The sequence below is a fragment of the Diceros bicornis genome, chromosome 3 (assembly GCF_020826845.1).
Source record: "Diceros bicornis minor isolate mBicDic1 chromosome 3, mDicBic1.mat.cur, whole genome shotgun sequence".
NCBI classification, from domain to species: Eukaryota; Metazoa; Chordata; class Mammalia; order Perissodactyla; family Rhinocerotidae; genus Diceros; species Diceros bicornis.
The window spans coordinates 64209784-64232916 of NC_080742.1; positions in this window are offsets into that span (position 1 = coordinate 64209784).

Genomic DNA, 23133 nt, shown 5'->3' on the forward strand with positions numbered 1-23133 from the left:
CTGGGTCCCTTTGTGATGCTAATGAAAGTGTCCATGACGGGGAAGTGACGATGACTCCCTCCCACCCCCACCCTCAGTCTTCTCTACCTGCCACCAGCCCTCGGGCCCAGCCCAAGGGGGTCAGATGTCCCTGCCCAGCATGTCGCCGGGCTCCGGCGAGGAGCAACGGGCGAGGCAGTCTCCGCGCACCCAGCTGCAGGATGCGACTTGGCGGGTGCCGCGCCCGTCCCTGCTCAATGAGCGTGCGCAGGCTCCTGGACGAAGGTAACCGGCGTGGGGACCCGCCCCGGCGGCGGTGGGAAGGCCCCGCCTCCAGGTGGTGTGAGAGACGCAGGCTCGGCCAGGCTGGCTATTCCAGTTCTCACACAGCACTCCGTGCCTTGTGGATCATGGAAATTATAGCCCTAGCGCCTTCTCCCAACGTCCTGTGTGCTTTAGAAAATGTGCATTAAAAACATGTAAAATGTACCGTTTATGCTTCTCACTGCTATAAATGCATCATTTTCTGTTTCCGTACTCTCCCCGCCCCTAACCAATTTCCAGGAATATTTAGTTGCGCTGGTTTTCCAGTTGGTCTCCCAGCCTTAGGCTTGCTCTCAAATTCATTCTTCACAGACCTACCAGAGAGGTTGTGTGTATGAGAGAGAGAGAGAGAAACGATTCTGTGGCTTATCTATTTCTTTGGGGAGAGAGAGCTGAATTTTATATGCACAGCATCGCATGTTTTCTGGTGTGTATACTCAGAGAGGAACTGAGTGTACATATCGTGTGTGTCACTTATAGTCTCTGGGAAATGAGTGCCGGAGATTTCCATGAGGCACCCTTTTGCTTTGGGAAGCCAAGACACACCAACATCACAGCCCCTGAATCAGCTGGGCTGATAAATTAGAAAGGATGGACCACTATTCCTACCATGGCTGTGTTGTAAACTGGAAGGAATTGCAAGGGGTACACCCCTCACCTTCCTGCCTCCCTCAAAACAGCAAACAAAAAAACAGCAACACCAACAAGCAATGGCAAAAACAACCAGGCAAAATGATGATAATTAACACTTAGAGTACTAACTCAATTATCCACGGAAGGTAGGTAGTATTTCTCACCTGTGTACATATGAGGAAACTGAGCCACCTGAGAGATTAAAGGACTTTCCTGGGATCATGCAGGTTGTAAAGGGTGATGCCTGTGTAGGGGAGGAAGAACTATTCCCCTACCCTCTAGGTTCTTCTAACTGGACAAAGAATTAAATTGACATGAGACAGAATAACAGGAGAAAATCTATATAAAGTTTAATAACATGTATACGTGGGAGAAACCCAGGAAAGCTGAGTAACTCACCAAAATGTTGGAAACCACTAACTTGAATACCATTTTCAGCTAAGGACGAAGGAGGATGTCGGGGGTAGTGGTTTGGAACTTCAAAGGGGAGAAAGGCAATTCACATGGAAATGGAAAAGCAAGTGCCTGGTAAAATCTATACACAATGGGACCTGAGAGAGAAAACTTTGATAAAAATGGGCTTAGCAAGGTTCCTCCCAGTCTACCATAGCCAGAGTTATCTATGGTGGTAGCTCCTTCCTGGGACAGGCCTTCTATCTTAAACTCTTTTAGGCAGTTAGGGAGAAGGTCAAAGTTTCTTTCTGAAGTTTTTTGTTCTTAAAAATAATCAAGACAAAGAGACACATTTTGGGGTGGTAAATTCTGATCCCCCACACCGGCATTCAAATCTAAGCAGTGCAAGCTTTTACCTACTGACCAAAGAAAGTAACTGGAAGCAAGTGTATAACTTGAGGGATAAACTTAAAGCAACATATCATTACAACCACTGGAACATGTTCATAGCAGGCAAAGCCAACTAGCTTGGTTGAGCAAAAGTTGGGGGTCCTTTAATTTCTGCACGAGGAAACATGTTGCCCTTTTAAGTGGAGTGAGAGGGAGCTGGAGATAGCAACAGGACTGCAGGTAATATACAGAACAGGAACCAATTTTAAAACATGGTCCATGTAAATAAATGTCCTTTCAGTCTGTAATAGCTCAAATGAACTCAGTTAAAAATATAAATACATTACAAGAGACGACAATCTCTTTTAAGAAAAATAATTGTGTGTATCAATATCAGAAGAATATCACTTGGGATATTCTTGTGATGAACCCTGATCTAGTCACATTAAGATTAGACAATGAAGCCAAAGACTTTGAACTTAACCATGACATATTCAGGAGTGTGATGCATTATTCTTGGGGTAACCAGGAAATGGAGTACATATCAGTAAATTCATGTGTGAATTTATACTATTGATTGACAAAGAAATATGTTAGGCATTGCTTGCCCATTTTCCAAGCAATATTAAAAACATTAATAAGGGGCCAGCCTGGTGGTGTAGTGGTTAAGTTTGCACTGTCCGCTTTGGTGGCCTGGGGTTTGCAGGTTCAGGTCTCTGGCACGGACCTATACATCACTCATCAAGTCATGCTGTGGCGGCGTCCCACACACAAAATTGAGGAAGATGGGCATAGATGTTAGCTCAGAGCCAATCTTCCTCAGTAACAAGAGCAAAGCTGGCAACAGATGTTAGCTCAAAGCCAATCTTCCTAACAAAAAAGAAAAGAAAAGGAAAAAAAAATTAATAAAATGGTTTTGAAGTTCCCAGCTGCATTTGGAAACACCATTATTGAAGATCCGTCTCCCTGAGCAGCATCCTGGTAGCGACTACTGAAGGAAAGACTTCTGAAGGGAGCTCTGCCTGAATTAACCAGCTGAGCAGTCTTGGGACCTCGCCATGGCTGAGGAAGCAGATGTTGGAACCTTTGCTTATTAGAAACAGACTATGAAAACAAATGATCATATTTTGATTTCAATTTAATTCAGCAAGTTTGTTGGGTATTTACTATGTTTGCTACATAGTCCTAGTTTAAAAACAATTCTGCATTTGGGAGCCTCTTGGTCTTATTTATGTAGTAAAACCATTTATGCTTGCATAATATAAATTATTTCATACAGTTGCCTGAAATAATAAGATGATGTTTTTATCAACTAAGTTGACAAAGATATTTAGTGCTGGCGAGGGGAGGAAAGTTGGTATAATCTTTCTGGAAAGCTGTTTATCAGTCAGGATCCAGAGACTTTAAATGCTTTTTAATCTAATAATTCCACTTATAGTTTTTTTTTTTTTTTTTTGAGGAAGATCAGCCCTGGGTTAACATCTGATGCCAATCCTCCTCTTTTTGCCGAGGAAGACTGGCCCTGGGCTAACATCTGTGCCCATCTTCCTCTACTTTATATGGAATGCTGCCACGGCATGGCTTGACAAGCAGTGTGTCCGCGTGCACCCAGGATCCAAACCTGCGAACCCTGGACCGCTGCAGCAGAGCGCGCGCACTTAACTGCTATGCCACAGGGCTGGCCCATCCACTTGTAGTTTTATACAAGAAATAATTAGAAATATATTGAGAGATCCGGAGAGAAGTGTATTTATTGCAGTCTGTTTTCTTTTAGTTTCTATCCTCTTGTATCTGACCATGCGTGTTGGAGTTCCTCACTCCTCTCATTCTCTACTCTTTCCCAAGGCCTCTTTATCTGCCCATCATTTTATTTACCTCCTCTTTGTAGAAACTTGCGCATTTCCTTCGCCTCTCATAGCACAGCCAACTGACTAGTTGACACTTCTACTCCGATGTCTCAAAGACGTTCCAAATTCAGTAGACTAAAATTCAACTCATATCTTTCTACTAGGTCCCCTTCCAGGTTTCCTGTGAGAGCACGATGTCATTCCGGTACTAAAGAGACTTCAATAACTTCTCATTGCTCTTAAAATAAGGTTCTGCCATGGTAATTATAAGAGTGAAAATCAAATTCTAGAAATTAATATAAGCAAGCTAGATAATTTATTAAACTTTTTCCCTTCTAATTTTAGGTTGTTGAATATTAAGCTGAACTACTGGACATTAAACCAAGTGGAAATATACCAGATATTTGACTCTGACATTCCTTTAGCTCAACTGGTAATTTTTAATTTTCTTGCCAGAGTCTTATAATGGGTAGTAATAAGGTGATCCTTGAAAATAGAATTGAATTTCTGGCATGAAAAGTGCAAAGTACATATTATGATTTTCATTATTGAGTTTTGTTGATTATTATTGTCCTAAGAAGTATTCTGTTGCAATTCAATGTAGGGATCTTTTGTTTGTAATTCAGAAAAATCAGTGAGACTGGATCAGAAACAGATGTGTCCTGGGCCGGCCCATGGCTTAGCAGTTAAGTGCGCACGCTCCGCTACTGGCGGCCTGGGTTCTATCCTGGGCGCGCACCGACGCACCACTTCTCCGGCCATGCTGAGGCCGTGTCCCATATACAGCAACTAGAAGGATGTGCAGCTATGACATACAACTATCTACTGGGGCTTTGGGGGGGGAAAAAAAAAGAAACAGATGTGTCCTCATTAGGCCCTCTTTAAATAATTTATGCAGCGTTATTCTGTTAGATTCACCTTTGCAAAGAATAGAACAAAATAAAAATCAAAGTAATAGACAGGAAAACCAAATCTATCCACTCTGTTCAAGCAACCTAAGGAGGCTGATAAATACAAACTTCGTGGTGTCAAGAGCACCAGTTCTCCAGAACAGTGCTCCTCTACAGGGGCTGCATATTAGACTCAGCTGGGGAGCTTATAAAAGTTTGGATGCCCTGGCCATACATCAGAATCTCTGGGGGTGTGACCCAGGATGAGCAATTTTTGAAGTTCCCCAGGCAAATTTCAATGGGCAGTCAAGTTGGGGAATTAAGTATGAATGTATCTCCTTGTTAATGAATTTCATCCTTTTAAACCTTGAGAAAGCCTTTTAAATATGAGCCTGGATTTAAAACAAATGGAAATTTTAATGTGGGGATCACAAAAGCAGATTTGGCGTTCTTTTAATACTGTTTCACTGACTGAGACGGGGAAGAATTAGGGACCAAGATGGTGTGACTTTAGGCAAGAAAGCAATGTGTAAAAAGATTCTTAATTCATTGCAATACTTCAAAACCCAATTTCTTAGATTGGGGGAAGAAGACATGTGAGAAAACAAACTTGTTTCACGGCAGTCTCTGCAAACGTGCTCATCAGCACGCCTTGAAACCTGAGTGTGAAAAGAAGTCTCACGAGAGCCTGTTGTCTTCCCCGTGGAGGCACTGAGGGTGTTGATTTTAGAAGCACTAACTTTTTCTTTTTGGCTCCAGAAGATTTTCATTTATTCACATATTCGGGTCGGAATAACTCTTCTGATTAACTTATTTTCTTCCTCTTGAAGGTACTGAAGAGGTAGAACTAAAGCTGTTCAAGGGCTTGAATGTGTACTTTGGGAGCTGTTTCTGAGTATCTTCTATGATGATACCCTTCATTTTTGCCAACCAGCACTTCTCTTAGCATCTTAGTGGTACTTCTCCTCGGAAAGCCACCCCACTTGTTCTGAGCTCAGTAGCAGACATGGAGTTTTCATGCTTATGGGATATGATTGGTATCTAAAAGCTCATGGAACAAGCCACAACAAAGCAGAAATTAGCCCCAGGCATTTTCCAGTTAAGGCTCTCCCGGTCCTGCTACCGTCAAATTGGGTTTAGACCATTTTAGCAAATCATCTCCTAAAGCACTAATTACTAAAAATTATTAATTGGAAATTTTTAATTCCTCATTTTTATTAAATACCATAAATTTTGTTGGTCTCATTTTTTAGGAAAGAATAACAAACCCATCTAAATTTACTAAGCAGCACATATTTAGAGGATTTTTTTTTAAACTGTACTGAAGCTGTAGTTTCAATCAGTGAAATTCAACATGCTTTGCAAATAATTGATTCCCATAAATATTGTTCCAAGCATTTTGGTGGAAATGATATCTGATGGAGATATTATAAAACAATAAAAGTGGAAAGTGTCCTGCTTCAGTAGAAGAGATCATTAGCTGAAATTTTTTGGATGATATTACCAAAACAATCTTGGGCCTGACCACCGTTTGAATAAATATTCACACTTGAAGAAACCCTGCTGGTTGAATTGCAGGTCAGATTTAGAGTTCCTTGCAACCTGGCTTTCTGTTCCTAACAGTGATAAGAGATATTTTTCAGAGATCATGGTTGCCTTACATGATATCGCAGAAGGCTAAGCTGTCACTCAGATCTTCCTACCTTTTTTTAGGCCTTGGCTATAAATTTATTGTGAGTTTCCCTAACCATTTTCTGAATCAGTTTATACTTTTAGCTTAGACTACAAGTCACAGTGTGGGAAATTAAAACGTACAAAAAATACCTTCTTCAAATGTAAGCATTTTCCCAGGATTTATATGACCTCTAAACACATACTCCATGATGTACTGAATTACTTTTTAAAATTTTATTTTTATCAAAATAATATTTGGACATAGTGTTTAAAGTCAAATACTACTCTAAGATTTTTTAAGGAACAGAAAGTAGCCCTCAGATACGTCCCATCCCAACCCTGATTCCTGCTCCCAGTCTTTTAATTTAATGTTTTTGTCCTAGCATTTACTTCTATCCTTTTCAATAACATGCTTGTATTGCTATCTCTTGTTGTTTCTGTTATAGACATTACTTATTGGCTTTCTACTCTGGAAGATGATGATTTTGCTCTCTTACATCATGTCTCTCAGATATAGAATATCCCCCCGCATGGCCCCCCCATCAACACACACAATCTCCTACCCTCAACTGTGTGTACTGCTCCTTCCCCATCCTCCTGATGTAGTTATTTCACAATTTTGGTTAAGTCCTTATTCAATATTACACCATTATGACACAATTATTCACAGATGAACCACACATAGTGTATAACTATTACATTTTCTTTCATGTACAACTTATTGTTTTTCCTGGTGTTAGTATACTTTGTTTTTTTGTTTGCTTTGTCAGCTATGTTTTACTAAACACTTAGCGCACAGCAGACACTGTGGTAAGTACTCTACAACATAGTAACAGTTTACTTCTTGCACTTATCCTATGAGGTAGGTACTATTATCATCCCCATTTTACAAATGAGCAAACTGAAGCACAGAGAGGTTGCATAACTTGCCCAGGTCATAAAGCCAGTAAGTGGTTACCTTGAGATTTGATCCCAGGGAGTCTGACTCCCCCTTAACCACAGCAGAGCACAAACAAATATCCAAAGCCTCTGAGGCTCGTGGCCTGAGAGAAGAGTAATGTTGTTAATGAAGATGAAAGAACTGGAGAGATGATCTCGCTTGGATTTTTCTTGGCAAATGGAAACGAAGCAAATGAGGAATTTAATTTTGGACGTGTTAGAATGACGTGATGTCAGAATATATAAATATCTGTCTTATAGACAGTTAGACACATGTGCTTAGGGCAGAAACCTGCATTTGAATATGGACTGGAGAATCGCTAACATAGGCTAGGTAGGTTAATAGATGAGAAAGTATCATTTCTCCAAGCAGTGAAAATATAGAAAGAGCAGAGGAAATGGAGTTGAACTTTATGGTAAACACATAGTTAAGATGAGGGAAAAGGAAGAGAAGCTTAAGTCAGAGAGAAACAGTCACAAATGTAGGAGGAGAATGAGAGCAGGGCTAAGAACCCAGCTAGAGAGACTTTTCCAAAAGATGAGCACAAAATAAAGAGGATTAAGTCTTTCAAAGAAATAGAGGGAAGTGATGATTGAGAAAAAATAGATTTGGTGAGAAGGTGGTTATTGCCGACCTTCACAAACTATTATAAACATTAAGTATAAATAGCAGTAGATATTACTACATTTTCTTTTGTCTTATTTGTTTTGAAATTTTATTTTATTTCTGTGTTTTAGTTTTTGTTTGTTTGCTTTTGGTGGACAGAAAGAGTGAATTACTGCTTCTCTAGGTGTTTCTGGGTCAAGCCCCAGAAATCTTGCCCAGAACTTAGACACCAGCAAAGTCAGAGAACCACAGAATATTAGCCATGAGAAGGACCTCAGGAGTTCATCTTGGTTCATTTTGTGCTATACTTGGGGAAATTGAGGCACAGAGTGGTTGAGTGACTCCCAGTACAGAAACTCCCTGAGATGGGCCTGGAGGTCTGAGCCAAATCCAGGTCTTTCTCTGATGTGTCTCAATGCGGCTTTGGAACAACAGGTAAAGTCAGCTAAAAGCCTTATGCTCTCTTCTGACTTCCATATGTCTTGACTTACACTGATGAGAGGGAGACCCAAGGCCAAATGAAGAGATTTTTTAAAATTCTCCATTGTTGAATCAGGACACTGAGCTGTGTTTGGTTTGTTTGGTTCAATGCTTTGGGTGCCTCAATGGCTCTTTTAGATATAATAAGAACATATTTAGAATTAGTAGTGTCTGAATGAAATACACTTTCTGGAAATGGATATTTATTTAAAGACTTTAACATTGTGACACATAACTTATAACATTGGAAAATATTGAAAATAATACTGGTTGAGATTTTAAGAATGAATTTCTGTATAATTTTGTATAGTTTAGTACATCACCGTAGAGACAGGCTATTGCAGTCAGCCCTGTGATTTTTCTACCTATGCTGCCTGTCCTTTTGGGTATTAACACATGTTTTTACTCATAAGCCAGGAGATTTGCTCGTACATGGTTGGGAATGTAAACTAACTGATGATAAATATCACAGTATCCAGGAACCCATAGGAAGTGTGTGTCATTGTTTTGACAGGGAACGGTAAGCTAGTTTGTAATATCAAAGAATGTGTCTGCCATTTCAAACTACTAAACTCCTAGACTAGTGAGGATTTGGAGTTGTACTGACAGGGATCTATGTGAGTATGATCATAGAATTGGGAGCTTGCTTTAGCTTGTGTGTCTTTGGACTGGTCTGTTCTCAGTGGCATTGGGGGAGACTGAGGCAACTTACTCAATTTCGTGGATGACATGAGTAAAGGAGCAGAAAGAACTTTTGTTTTATAGTTTAAACTTAGCCGAAAGCTTGCTACCTAAAACAAAAACCAAAAAAAAACCTTAAGTACTTTGACACCATTTTTATCTTTCAGCTCTGTGAGAATCATTTTCCTTTAGCAGTAGCTCTCCAAAACCTGAGTCTCCACAAGAAAGCATACAGCAATTAACAAACACTGCAAGGATCACCTCCATACCAAAGGTAAACCTAGGGAGCTATTGCTTAGAATTTTTAAAAATGTGCAAATTGTAGGAGTATAATGGTTTTGTCACAGCACATTTATTTGAAGGTGACCGACAGCCATGTGTTGCCAGTGGCAGTAAAGAGCGTTATGTAAAATACATGAAATACTTCAGCCCAGAAAACACAGTTACTTAATTCACATCAGGCAGTGCTGTAAACCATTATTCTGAATATTTTATGCTGCCTTGTGCTTTGTAGTTGTTTTTTTAAGTAACTATTTTTCCAATCGTAGAGGTCATATGTACTCTGTGTTGAGAATTTGGAAAATAAAGAAAGGTACAAATCCCACCAACCATAGTGTCTTCTGCATTTCCTAAAGCGAGGGTATCACTCTCAAATAGGTAAATGAAAGAGACTTTTAAGAGCAAATTTTTTTCCTTCTCTTTTTCATTAAATTTGTGTCTAATACAGCAAGCGTAGGGAGAAATTAGCCCTTCTGACTGTTCTTCAATGTCATTTTACTTACATAGATATTATTATTACTAATGATAATAAACTTTCACCCTGGACACCTAGCATGTGTCAGGCAGAGTGGTAAGCCCTGCACGTGAATTATCTCGCTTAATCCTCACGGGAAACCTAGGAGACTGGCATTATTCTCAGGAACTTAATACAGTGGGTTAGTGGAAGAATAGACTGATTATATAACATGCCCTAAGTCATGCAACTGGTAATGAGGGAAGTAGGATTCAAACCTCAGTCCTCCGACATCAATTCACTATGTAATCAAGAAAGGAACAGAGGGAAGCAGCTAATTTATTGAGCTTCTTCGTTGTGTAACACACCGTGCTGGTTACCTCCCTTGCTGACTTTGTACAATCCTCACAGCCTCACAAAGTAAATAATGTTATTGTCACTTATAAATGTGGAAACTGAGGCATAGGGAAATTAAATACCTCATTAAAAGTCACACAGCTAATAAGTGGTGGAGCTAGGAAAAAGACTCAGCTTTCTGTTTCTAAGGCTGTCATCTCTACTCGACCATGCAGGAAAACTATTTTTACCTGCAGGGATTTATAAAATAAAAATTTGTTGCCTCTTTTTTTTTTTTTTGTGAGGAAGATCAGCCCTGAGCTAACATCCGATGCCAATCCTCCTCTTTTTTTGCTGAGGAAGATTGGCCCTGGGCTAACATCCGTGCCCATCTTCCTCTACTTTATATGGGACACCGCCATAGCATGGCTTGACAAGCGGTGCGTCGGTGCGCGCTGGGGATCCAAACCAGCGAACCCGGGCCGCCGAAGCAGAGCACCACCAGGCTGGCCCCTTGTTGCCTCTTTTTATAAATTTTTACAGGATAATATACAAACTGGAACTGAAGACTCTTTAACCCTATAGGTTTGTGCTGACCCAGACTTTGGTGTTCAACTTGGAGAATTCCACCAGAGATTCAATATAATGCCCAAAGATTGTATTGAATGCACAGTCTAATGTCTTGATATTTTTACGTTTAATCTCAATTTAAAATAAATTGGAAAGAATAGATTCAGCACTCTAGCTTAAAAGAGATAGCATATTAAAAATGTGTAGGAGGAATTCAAGTATGTTGCTGAAGTTTTCCCCCTCAAAAATGTTCTCTCATTTACTAATTAAACAACAAATGAAAAATAAATAGGTTTGTCATATCACTTAGAATATATTTTTGCCTATAAAATAATTTTTTAAAAGAAACTATACATATTAGAGAAAAGTGAAAAGAGAAACCTGGGTCAAGAGTGATATCAGAGTTTATTCATTCAACAAATATCTATTGAGTGTACCTTTCTAGATGCCGGAGAGACAGCAGTGGAAAAAGCAAAATCCCTGCTCCCAACAAGGTTACTTTCTAGCGGTGAAATACAGACTGTAACCATATAAACAAGTTGATAAGTAGTATATCAGATGGTGAGTTGTGCTATGGAGAACAGTGAAGGAGGATAATGGGGGACAGGGAGTGTGGGGTGTGAGGGGAGGTGACTACTGAAATAGAAAGGTCAGAGATCGCCCTGTAAAGTGGAAGCATTAATTCCTGCCTGAAAGCGATGTTGTAAGAATGCGGGATAAATCAAGTATTCAAAGCTCCCTGTGCTGAGCTTAGAGGAAGCTGTTATAATATTTTATAGATGAGGAAACAGATGTGGATTGACAAAGTTGGGTTCATTCAGTTGGTAATTGGCAAAGCCAGGATTTGAACTCAGGTCTTCTGACTCTAGACTCTGTGATCTTCCCATTTCCCTTGCAGCTGTGCTATTTCCCATTGGTTTTAATCACACTTGTACAAATGGACAGACATTGAAAATACTATTTGCTTGTGAATGAACCTAAAATCAATGCTTATTTTCACTTTCATTTAATTTTTCTGTGTGGTACATTTATGTTTTGAAAGTATGTTTACTGTAAACTATAAATCTGTATGTGTCTGTTAAATATGTTTAAAAAATTATTATCTCTAAGGAAGTGAATTGATTTATATTAATGTGTAGCTAAGGTTGTAATAGCTCCTTTTATAGCTTCTTGGGTTTTCACGTTGTTTTTAAAAACTGAGTGCAATTATTGGAAACACATTTGGAATGATGGCATTAGTCAGTTCTAAAGGAATAGCCAAAGTCCTGGGAGTAGTCTTATCGAGTCCTGTCAAGATAAATAGGGATGGTGATTTAAAACAAAGAGCCAATTGTGCTAATGCCATTATGGTATAAAAGTATTGTTAGATTTTTCATGAGGGATTTTTATATTTGGCAATTCTAGTTGATCATTAAACTGCTCCACCAAAGAAATGACAAAGTATTTTAGTAGATATAATTAAAGCTAAAGATGACATATGAAGAGTAATTCAGTTATGAAGAGAAAAGCAGTACCCCAATATAATTGGCAAACACATGAATAAAATTTCATCAAAGAAGAAGAAGAACTATTAAGGAAACAGTAAAAATGTTTGTGGTTGCTGGTAATCATAGAATGCAAATTAAAAGGTAAAATAAGTTATTTTCCGACTCAAATTAGTTAAAGGAAATGAAGATATAATGAAAACGGTACTTTTATACCTTGCAAGTGGAAAGACAAATGATGCAACTGTCTTGAAAAGCAATGTGGCAATATGAATCAAGAGCCATAAAAAGATTCATAGTATTTTAACTGGCAAGTCAATTTATTGATTTATTCCATAAAAGTAAACTAAAATAAGGGAAAAACCTGGCTGGGGAAGATGTTCGTTGCAGTGTTATCTATAACAGCAAAAATATTGGAAGAAAAAAATATCCAACAATAATATCATATTATGTAAATTAGGGCGGATCTACTTGTTAGAAGATTGTGCAACTAGTAGAAATGACAATGAACATCACATAGCAATATTGAAATGCCTTAAACAGAATCTTAAGTGAAAAACGAGTATATGAAATAGAATGCAGGCTATTATTACAGCTATATACTATTGCGTAGAGAAGACCAAAAGGAAACGTATAAAATAGTTTGTAACTTATTTAAAAATAGTGAGATTAATATTTCCCTCTATTTTTTAAATATTTTGCAATGTTATACTGCTTTAATAATAAAATTTTTAATTCATAGTCTATTAATAGTATTCTTCACTTATTTCCAGAATGGCTATAATGTTGGCTGAAATATGAAATTTTCTTCCACACACCAATATTTTCAAGAATGTCATATTCTCATGCAGTATGTGGTAAGATGCATCATTTATCTCTGAATTGGGCTGATATTAACTTTCAAGCTAACAAATCTGTTTCCTCTGTGAAATTGTTTCTTTTTTTTTTTTTTTAGTGAGGAAGATTGGCCCTGAGCTAACATCCGTTGCCAATCTTCCTCTTTTTGCTTGAGGAAGATTGTTGCTGAGCTAACATCTGTGCCAATCTTTCTCTATTTTGCACGTGGGATGCCACCACAGCATGGGTTGATGAGTGGTGTGTAGGTCCGCACCCTGTGTAGGTCTGCCCCCGGGATCCAAACCCGTGAAACCCAGGCCACCAAAGTGGAGCACATGAACTTAACCACTATGCCACCGGGCCGGCCTCTGAAGTTAAGTTCCTACTAGAGACCTTACTCTCACTGTACTAAGCAGTAGTTAATAAAAAGCCATTATTTTAAAATGTCGAGTGCTTCCTATACTAAGATGTTTTTATATATTCATAACTCACAAACAATCAGCCTGATTACAGCACTGGGATCTCAAAAATGCGTTGAGACAGCATCTTAATATGCCCAGGAACCCAGAGGTTCAAACACAGGACTACTGTTTACGAAGGAGGTCATGGATTTTTTTACCACTTAGGAAAACCATGCTGTGTATGCCAGGAGAGATGTACTTAAATCCAAGGCTTTCATCCCTTGGAAGAGAAATGAAGATCACTTTGTTTCTATCCTTCACCTCCTAGATTTCCTAAAACCTGACTTGGAGAGAAATCCACTTCTGTGAGTTAAGCAGAGAATGGTGCAAATAGCTTGAGCTCAAATATTGATGCTATATCCAATTTCATATAAGATTACACATTCCTGAGCCTTTATCCTCAAGTCTGCATCTCTTGCTCTGTTCCCCATCTTGATTCATGGTTCCATCTTTCAGGAATTTACCTAAGAGAAACACCTCAGGGTTATTCCAGACTCGCCCCTCTCCTTCATCCAGAGACTGTCAACTTCTGACAACTGAATGTCTAAAATGCTTTTTGAGTTGATTCCCTCTTTATTTCTACACCAGCACTATTGTATTAGCTTTTTGATAAGCTTCTACCAGAGTTATCTTCCTCAAACAATATTTAAAAATTTTTTACTTTCATATTAAAAAATCTTTGGTGGCTTTTCACTGCCTACAGGAGAAGTCCAAATTCATTTTAATTTGAAGATTAAAAGGTGGTAACTGGTCACTCACCTTTACCTCTTCTAGTTCTATTTTTTAAATCTCCCTTATGCACTTCACATCTGATTCAGACACAGTAAATTATTCTCATTTCCTCAGTTCAGGAGACCTTTGCATGATTCCACGCCTTTGCTTGAATATCTTTCCTACAGCACATTACAAACAGTTGGCCATTGTCTGCTTACATCTGTCTCCCTCACTAGGTTGTCAGTCACTCAGGACAGAGACCGTGTCTTGTTCATCACTGTATACCAAGCAGCTAACAAGTGGTGAGGACTCAGGATATATTAGCGGAGTGAATGAATGATTTAATGAATCCTATGCTCCAGAGAGATGATTCTGGTTTTCATAGGTGAGAAACTTTGGGAGGAGTGAAGCTAGGAGGGAGAGTGTCCACAGACCTGGCCCAGACTTGAGCTAGAAGCAGAGCTCTAAGAAGCGTTCTAAAGATAGGGAGGAGGGAGTCAAACTGGGAACATGGTGGGGGCTACACTTGAGGTCAAAACCTGGATCCAAAGAAATGAATTGAGTCAAGAATAAATTGAATATAATCAGAAAAACATAGATCCTGTATTATCTTTCCTATGGCCTCCTGTAGTTAGCTTTCTTGTAGCAGATGGGCTAAATTATATTTTCTGCTAAGAACCTGAGGTAGAGAGAATCTGTGCAGGTAGAGTAGAACCCAATATTTTGACAGGCAGCCGACTCAAGAGCAGAGCTGACTTTCACTCCTGAATATTAAGGGACTTAACCAACACATGCATGCTCCGATGGCTAGAAGTGGACCAAAGACATTTCTGTCAGAAGAAACAGAATGTACAAGGGCTCAGAGATGTGAAAATGTGTATCATGTTTGAAGAATTTCTAATACTCTCATTTGGTGGAAAGATAGGATGTGAGGGAACAGCGGAGGAGAAGAGGATTAGTGACTTTTGGGAAAGAGTGAAAGATCCAAGATGGCCCCTCTAATCCTTGCCTCCTGGTGTTCACATGTAATCTGTTCCCCGTAAATGTGGGCAGGACCTGTGGTTTGATTCTACCAATATTCTAACCATATTCTATGACACAGGTGATGTCAGTCCCATGATTACTTTGCATTCTATAATAGTGTATCTTGCCAGCAGACTTGTATCATTAAGTTATGTTATACTAGATTCTGTCTTGCTCCCTCCCTTACCTTGATGGTTTTGAAGAAATAAGTGCCATGGATTCTATAGCTACCAATAAGCACATGAGCAGGGAATTAATTCCCTCCCTAGTTGAGCCTCCAGATAAGAATGTAGCCCTGGCCAACACCTTGATAACAGCCTTGTGAGACTTTAAGCAGAGGACCCAAGTCATGTCTACATTACCGACCCACAGAAACTGTAAGATAATAAACGTATTGTTTTAAGCCACTAAGTTTGTGGTGATTTGGTATGCAGCAATAACAAACAAATACAGATTTTAGTATCTGGATGTGGGATGCTGCTGAAACAAACACCTAAAAATGTAGGAGTGGCTTTGAAACCAGGCAATGGTGGAGTCTAGAGACATTTTAAGTATCATGATAGAGAAGGCCTAAATTGCCTCAAACAGGCTGTTAGTAGAAATATGGACTTTAAGGATCCTGTCTGAGCATTCAGGGAGGAGCATGGTATTGGAAAATGGAGGAAGGGAGATTCTTGTTATGTAATAGCAGAAAGTTAGCCAAGTTGTTTTTAGCAGCTATATGGGAAGCAGAACTATAGCTAAAGATATTTCCAAGCAAAGTGTTGAAGGCACTTATAGAAAAATGTGAGAGGACAGAGATATATTGCAGAAAGAACTATTAAACAAAAAGAAACCAGGACTTGATGATTTTGAAAAATCTGTGCCTCTCCAGATGACTAAAGATGCTAAAATTAAGACAATGTGATCTAGAGAAAAAGCTGAGGATGTGACTGTACAAACTTTTGTTGAGACTTCAGAAAGATCAAAAGGCCAGAGTATTCCGTCACACAAAGCGTCTTGTCAAGAGATTAAGGATTTTCCCCACAGATCCTCTCAATCAAACCATAGGGACTCTACCAGGCTTAAGTTTTGTTGTTATTCAACTATCTCAATAGGAGCCAAAGATAGAAAAAAGATTATCTTGAAAAGATCTGTGGGTGTGACTTTTGTCTAATGGAATGAACCCCACTGAAATCCATGGGAGACCCACAAAATTTTTCAGAAAATTATTTCAGCAGAAATACTTCCAGCCTGGGTGGAAAGGAACAGAGAATGTAGAAAATGGAAGAAGACTATTGGATTCCCACCATTCTCCTGTCAGGAAGTAGGCTGATAAAACTACTTGGCTGTAAACATATGCTACCATTTATGAAAAAGGAAAGATGATTCGAAGGGCAGAACCAAGATCCCAGATGACTGGGTTGAAAGCCATGGAGAATTATTTGAAGCCTTTGAAACTTAATAAAGAAACTCCCAACTTTTGTCTGGCTGGATTGATTTCTGAACTGCTATGGACCAGTAACTTTTTTTAACTTCCCATTTTCCTCCTTTGTGAACTGGCATGTCTAATAGCAATTTTCCTACACCTATCCCACCACTGCATGAAGGATATATTGGGACAGATAACTTTAGTTTAGCAGATCCACATATGTTTCTTAGGAGCTGTACTTAACAGATTACACCAAGAAGCCTAATCTGCCCTCAGACCCAATTCAGAGGATGAGAGTTTGGACTTTCAGGAATGAGACACTTGGGAATCTTAGGAAGAGGAAAACGTATTTTGTATGTGGAAGAGATGTGAATCATTGGTATCCAGAGGGTGGACTGTGGCAAACAGACTCTAAGGTTGCCCCATGATCCCCATTTCCTGGTGAAATTACCTCCTCTTGCAAGACCTGTGACTTGATTCTAAATAATAAAATATATCAAAGGTGATGGGATGTCACTCTAATGATTATGTTATACTACATTCTGTCTTGCTAGCAGACACTCTCTCTCTCTCTCTCCACTTGCTGTTTTTAAACAAGTAAGCCCCCATGAATCCTATAGCTGCAAAGAAGTGAATGTTTCCAACAACCATGTAAGTAAGGAGATGGATCCTTCCCTAGTTGAAACTCCAGATGAGAACCCAGCCCTTGCCTGCGTCTTTGTATTGTAGTAATTTATTACTCAGCAATAGATAACTAATACATTAGCATAGGAGGCAAAAGCCCCTGATAATCTCCACTTTCATCCTCAGTCTATGAAAACAGTTAAAATATTAAGTTTCGAGGAGGAAACAATTATATTTTATCTTATCAAGCTTCATCAAAGCCTTCTCAAGCATTTTATTAGTTTTCTATTCAAAGAAGTAAAGAATTATTAAAGCCAGTTTCCCACTCAGCTTAATCTTCTACTTTCTTCTCTAATCCTTTTATATCTGCTGATCTTCCCCTCCAACATAAGCTGTGTCCAGTTCTCCTGGTCTGTTTAAGGTGGTAGGCCCTTTATTACCAGCAACTGCTTTTAGATTACTCTAGTGGCTCATTTTCATTTTAAAAAAAACTTTTCTCACATTATACATATGTGGGAATTTCAGCATGTCCTGTGGTACTTTTTCAGTGAATTGCAAGGATCTCTGAACATGATGTATAAATGAATATTAATCAGAATATTGTATGCATTTATTATTCAGTTTATCCTTGGCAATAAAATGTAAAGAGAGACTGTGAAACGATATCCTTCTTTCAATGTTCCCTACGTTGATTTAGGACAGATGAGACAAGCAATAATGGATGCTAACAACGCTATTTCTTTGGACATTCTGAACCCAGTAGGTTTGAAAAATTTTGATATCAAAATAAATGACTAATAATGTGTATTATTCCTATGATTCTTTCCTTTGTCATCGCTGCTTGCTATTTTTTAGATATTGTAATATTTTCTCCCTGTTTTTATGTATGTCTCTGCCACTGTATATCTCCTTGACTAGTTTTTAAGTCAGTGGAAATTGTGTACCTTGGGATATAAGAATGAAATTTAGGAAGACTTAAGTACGTTAAAAATTATTGTAATCAATAATATTACACTATAGCTGATTTACTACTACACATCATCTTCATAAAATGTGCCTTAAAAAACTTCATTTTCAGTGAAATAGATTGATAAAATGTTGCATTAACATTATGAACAATTTGTCTTCAAATGGTGTATGTGGTTTTCTGAAATGATAAGCAGATCTAATGAATGTAATGAATACAAACGCATGGAGAAGATGATCATAAGTCTATAGCTTGAGAACCCTGAAAGATATCGTTCCAATTCTCTCATTTTGTAGATGAGGAAACTGAGATCCAGGGAATTGATTGGTTCAAGTTTTGTGAGCTCCAGAGACACCAGGTTGTATTAATAATACCAACACTGGGGGGGCACCATTCACATGATCTAAGTTTAGACCTCGTGAATGGTGCCCCTGAGTTTCCAGCACACAACCTACATGGTTGCACAATTAGTACAACCCTGTCAATTAATGGAACTCACCAGACAAAAATCCCAATCTCTGAACTCCTGGGCTGGGGCTCTTTCAACTCTGCTACACTAGCCTGCCTTATGTCTTCTTTGCTTGTTTTGATTCCATTTTTTTTAAAGCCTAAAGATTAACCACTTTTTTTCATGACTTTTATGTTTTCCAGAAAGTGTACCCTGTTAGAGCTCTTGAGTGGAATTCATGCAAAGAAACCAAGAGAGTCAATTATGATTTGAACAGTGGCCTCAGGCTAAATCCTTCTCACACTTGTACCTTAGTATTAACAGAGGCCATCATCAAGTCTATTACAGATGAAAAGAAGCAGTTTGATGAGAATAAAGATTATGAAAAGGTAAGTGTAATTTTCAAAAAGCTTTTGACATCATAAATCTTAAATTAATGTGTGTTCCTTCTATTATCTAATCTTTTAACTCTCATTAAAAATGTGATGTCAAAAGCTCTAAATTAACAATTATGAATTTGGGGGGAGAAATTTAGAAATCATCGCATCATGATAGCATTAGCCTAACCAAAAACAAATTATAAAACAAAATAAGAAGACCATGTGTACGTGAGTGATGTAAAGGTAGTGTTTACACTCTGAAAGGAATATACACTAACATACACTTTTTGAATTTTAATTATCTTTGAAAGAAGATATTTAAATCTTTACACATTTTGAATATTTTTGAAAAAAATGTCTAAAAGCAACGTTTATTTTTATACCTGTTATATCAGTCACATTGATGGCATCTATTCATTAATTATGCATGAGATGAGCTGAAAATAGTCCTTCTACTTTTGCCACAAGCCCACTAAGCAGAATCTGAAGCTACTTCTGGTATTATGGAAGAAGCGATCCTGTGACCAATCTGAAGTACATATCCTCTTTGACTTGTGTTATGAGAGGTTCGGGGATTTGATTGGAGGCGTAAAAGACACTCTCCACTCCAAACAAATGAACTGAAGGTATATTTTATTATATAGAGGATAGTAAAGGTGATAGTCTGCAAACAGATCCGAATAGGTCAAATATTAAGAGGGAAAAAACATCAGCTCGACTGGAAAGGGAAAACATCCACATCGACTGAAGAGAAATGACACAAATCAACCAGAAAGAGAAACACCAGGTTGACCGAAAAGAGAACACATCAGATCAATTACTTCATATCAAATCAATTACTTCACATCAAATCAATTACTCACAATATCCACACCCCACTGCCGGGAGAGTCCTGTCAATCGACACGGCTGGGCGGGAATCACATGTTCTGGGCAAGATGTCCCTTCCACAGGTGGAACTCTCACAAGGTCTCAGTTTCCAGCAGTTTTTATACCATCAATAATTTTCAGAGTAAGCAATTACAGAGTTTGCAGAGCAAGCATTTAGTGTTTCCATGCACAAATGGTTATCAGTGGCGTACGCGCACTGAGCCCCCTGGCTAACGTCCCAGCCCAGTAATTGTGTACCTGCATTGTTCTCTTTGGTTATCGTCTTAGCCCAGCACAGATGGCCAGTCCATTCCCTGCTACGACGCTCCAAGAGCCTTGAAATGTTATAACTTGCAACTCTCTCCGTGGGAGAAAGGCCAGTTCCCACCACACAGAAAGCAGCTTTATATTTCTTTGTGCGCTGGTGGCCATAGGTCAATGGAGCGACCAAACATGGCTGTACTCATGTCAAGACAACTTACAATGGAGTTATGTCCCAATAAGCCCATAGTAAGTTGAAAATATAGATCAAAAATGCATTTACTACACTTAACCTACTGAACATCATAGCCTACCTTAAACGTGCTCGGAACGCTTGCATTAGCCTACAGTTGGGTAAAATCATCTAACACAAAGCTTGTTTTATAGTACAGTGCTGAATATCTCATGTAATTTATTGAATACTGTACTGAATGTGAAAAACAGAATGGTTATAAGTGTATCAGTTGTTTACCCTCGTGACTGCGTGGCTGACTGAGAGCTGTGGCTCGCTGCCGCTGCCCAGCATCACGAGACAGCATCGTTCTGCATCTCGCTAGCCTGGGAAAAAAATCAAAATTCAAAATTCAAACTACAGTTTCTACTGAATGCACATCACTTTCGCACCATCATAAAGTTGAAAAAAATGTTAAGTCGAACCATCAGAAATAGAGGACTGTCTGTAATGTTGTAGAATGCTATTGAGCTCAGTTGAAAAAATTTAGAAAGCTTAGACTTCTAGTCCTTTTGTTTCAATCAGATCTATTGCCAGTAAACACACTCAATGCTCTTTTCTGGACGTAGATCTTTCACCTGTGTTATGGGGCAGGAAGGCAAACATAATCTGATCTCTGCCACACTTCTTCACCTGGGATTTCTCGGTCTCAGCACTATTGACATTTTGAACCAGTTAAGTCTTTTTTCCCGAGATTTTGAGATATAATTGACATATAACATTGTGTAAGTTTAAGGTGTACAATATAATGATCTAACATATGTATATATTGCAAAATGATTACCACAGTACGGTTAACATATCCTTCACCTCACAGAGTTACAATTTTTTTTTTGTGGTGAGAACTTTTAAAATCTACTTCTCTTAGCGACTTTCAAATATACAACACAGAATTGTTAACTATAGTCAGCATGCTGTACATTACATCCCAGAACTTACTCATCTCACGACTGGAAATTTGTACCTTTTGAACCCCTTCATCCATTTCCCCCACCTATGGCAACCACTAATCTGTTCTCTGTTTCTATGAGTTTACTTTTTTCTGGATTCCACATATATGTGAGCTCATACAGTATTTACCTTTCTCTATCTGACTTATTTCACTTAATGTGATGCCCTCAAGATCCACCCCTGTTGTTACAAATGGCAAGATTTCCTTCTTTTTTGTGGCTGAATAATATTCCATTATATATGTGTATATACATTTTATATATATATGTATATATACATATATCACATTTTCTTTATCCATTCATCCATCAATTGACACTTAGGTTGTTTCCATGTCTTAGCTATTGTTAATAATGCTGCAGTGAACATGGTGGTACAGATATCTCTTTGAGATAGTGATTTCATTTCCTTTGAATATATACCCAGAAGTAGAATTGCTGGATCATACAGTAGTTCTATTTTTAATTTTTTGAGGAACTTCCATACTGTTTTCCATAGTGGCTATACCAATTTACATTCCCACTAACAGTGCACAAGGTTTCTCTTTTCTCCATACCCTCACCAACATTTGTTATCTCTTGTCTTTTTAATGATGGCCATTCTAATATGTGTGAGGTGATACCTCATTGTGGTTTTGATTTGCATTTCCCTGATGATTAACGATGCTGAGTGCTTTTTCATGTACCAGTTGGCTGTTTGAATACTATCTTCTTTGGAAAGATGTGTATTCAGTTTCTTTGCCCATTTTTTAAATAGAATTGTTTTTTTGTTTTGTTTTTTTTTTTTTTTGCTATTGAGTTGTATAAGTTCCTTATGTATTTTGGATATTAACTGCTTACCAGATATGTGGTTTGCAAATATTTTCTCCCATTCTATAGGCTGCCTTTTCATTTTGTTGATGGTTTCTTTTGCTGTGTAGAAGCTTTTTAGTTTGATGTAGTCCCACCTGTTTATTTTGCTTTGTTGCTTGTGCTTCGGGTATGCTATCTACGAAATTATTGCCAAAACCACTGTCAAAGAGCTTTTTCCCTATGTTTTCTCTAAGAGTTTTATGGTTTCAGATCTGTTAAATCTTTATTGTGCAGAGCTATCCTGTGCATTGAAGGATATTTAACAGCATCCCTGGCCTCTACCCAGTAGATGCCAGTAACACCCTCTCTCTCAGTTTCAAGAAACAAAAGTATCTCCAGACATTGCTGAGTGTTCCCTGGGGGCAAAATTACCCTAGTTGAGAATCACTGCTTTATTCCCTTGTTTGGATTCATGTAGGGTTTTTGAGAAAGGCGATGAGTAAAAACAATCTTATCTTCTGTCATTTGGGAATGCATACACAATTAAGCTTTTTCAACCTTGTCAAGCCCCAGATTTCTGGATACGGTGTCCTTTTACATCTTACAAAGTGGCCAAGTCTTGCCTGATCTCATCTTTGTCTTGTAATGACTTGCCGGAAAGTGGCAAGAAGCTGCAGGTGCATAGTGACTTTCTGGCTTTTTTTAGCTGCTTCCCCGGAGCTGTAGGCATGATAGGCATATGATTTGCCTTCCAAATTATGACAAGCGACACTGTTACTAAAAGTTTTGTTGTGGCATAACAAGACTCACTAGATTTTTAGCTTGTAATGCCTGTGTCCCTTATTCCTGCCATCACACTGCTAAGCCAATACCACGCTTGTTTTATGGCAGCACTCCACTTCTGAGTATCAGTCTCTGTTACAAGTTTGAATGACAAGAAAAAATAAGCCCTTTGAAGATTATGGGGAAGAAGATTTTGAGCAGAAGGATAGCTAGTGGAAAGGTGCAAGGGTAGGCACATACTTGGTCTATTTGAGGAACCAAAAGAGAGCCAGTGTGGATGGAACTTAGTGGAAAAGAGGTGGAGCAATCCGAGATGAGGTCACACAAGTAGGCAGGGGCCAGTTTTGTAGGACTTTCTAGCCAGTTTAAGTATGGATTTGTTCTAGGAGCAATGTGAAGCCATTGGAGTATTTTAAGCAAA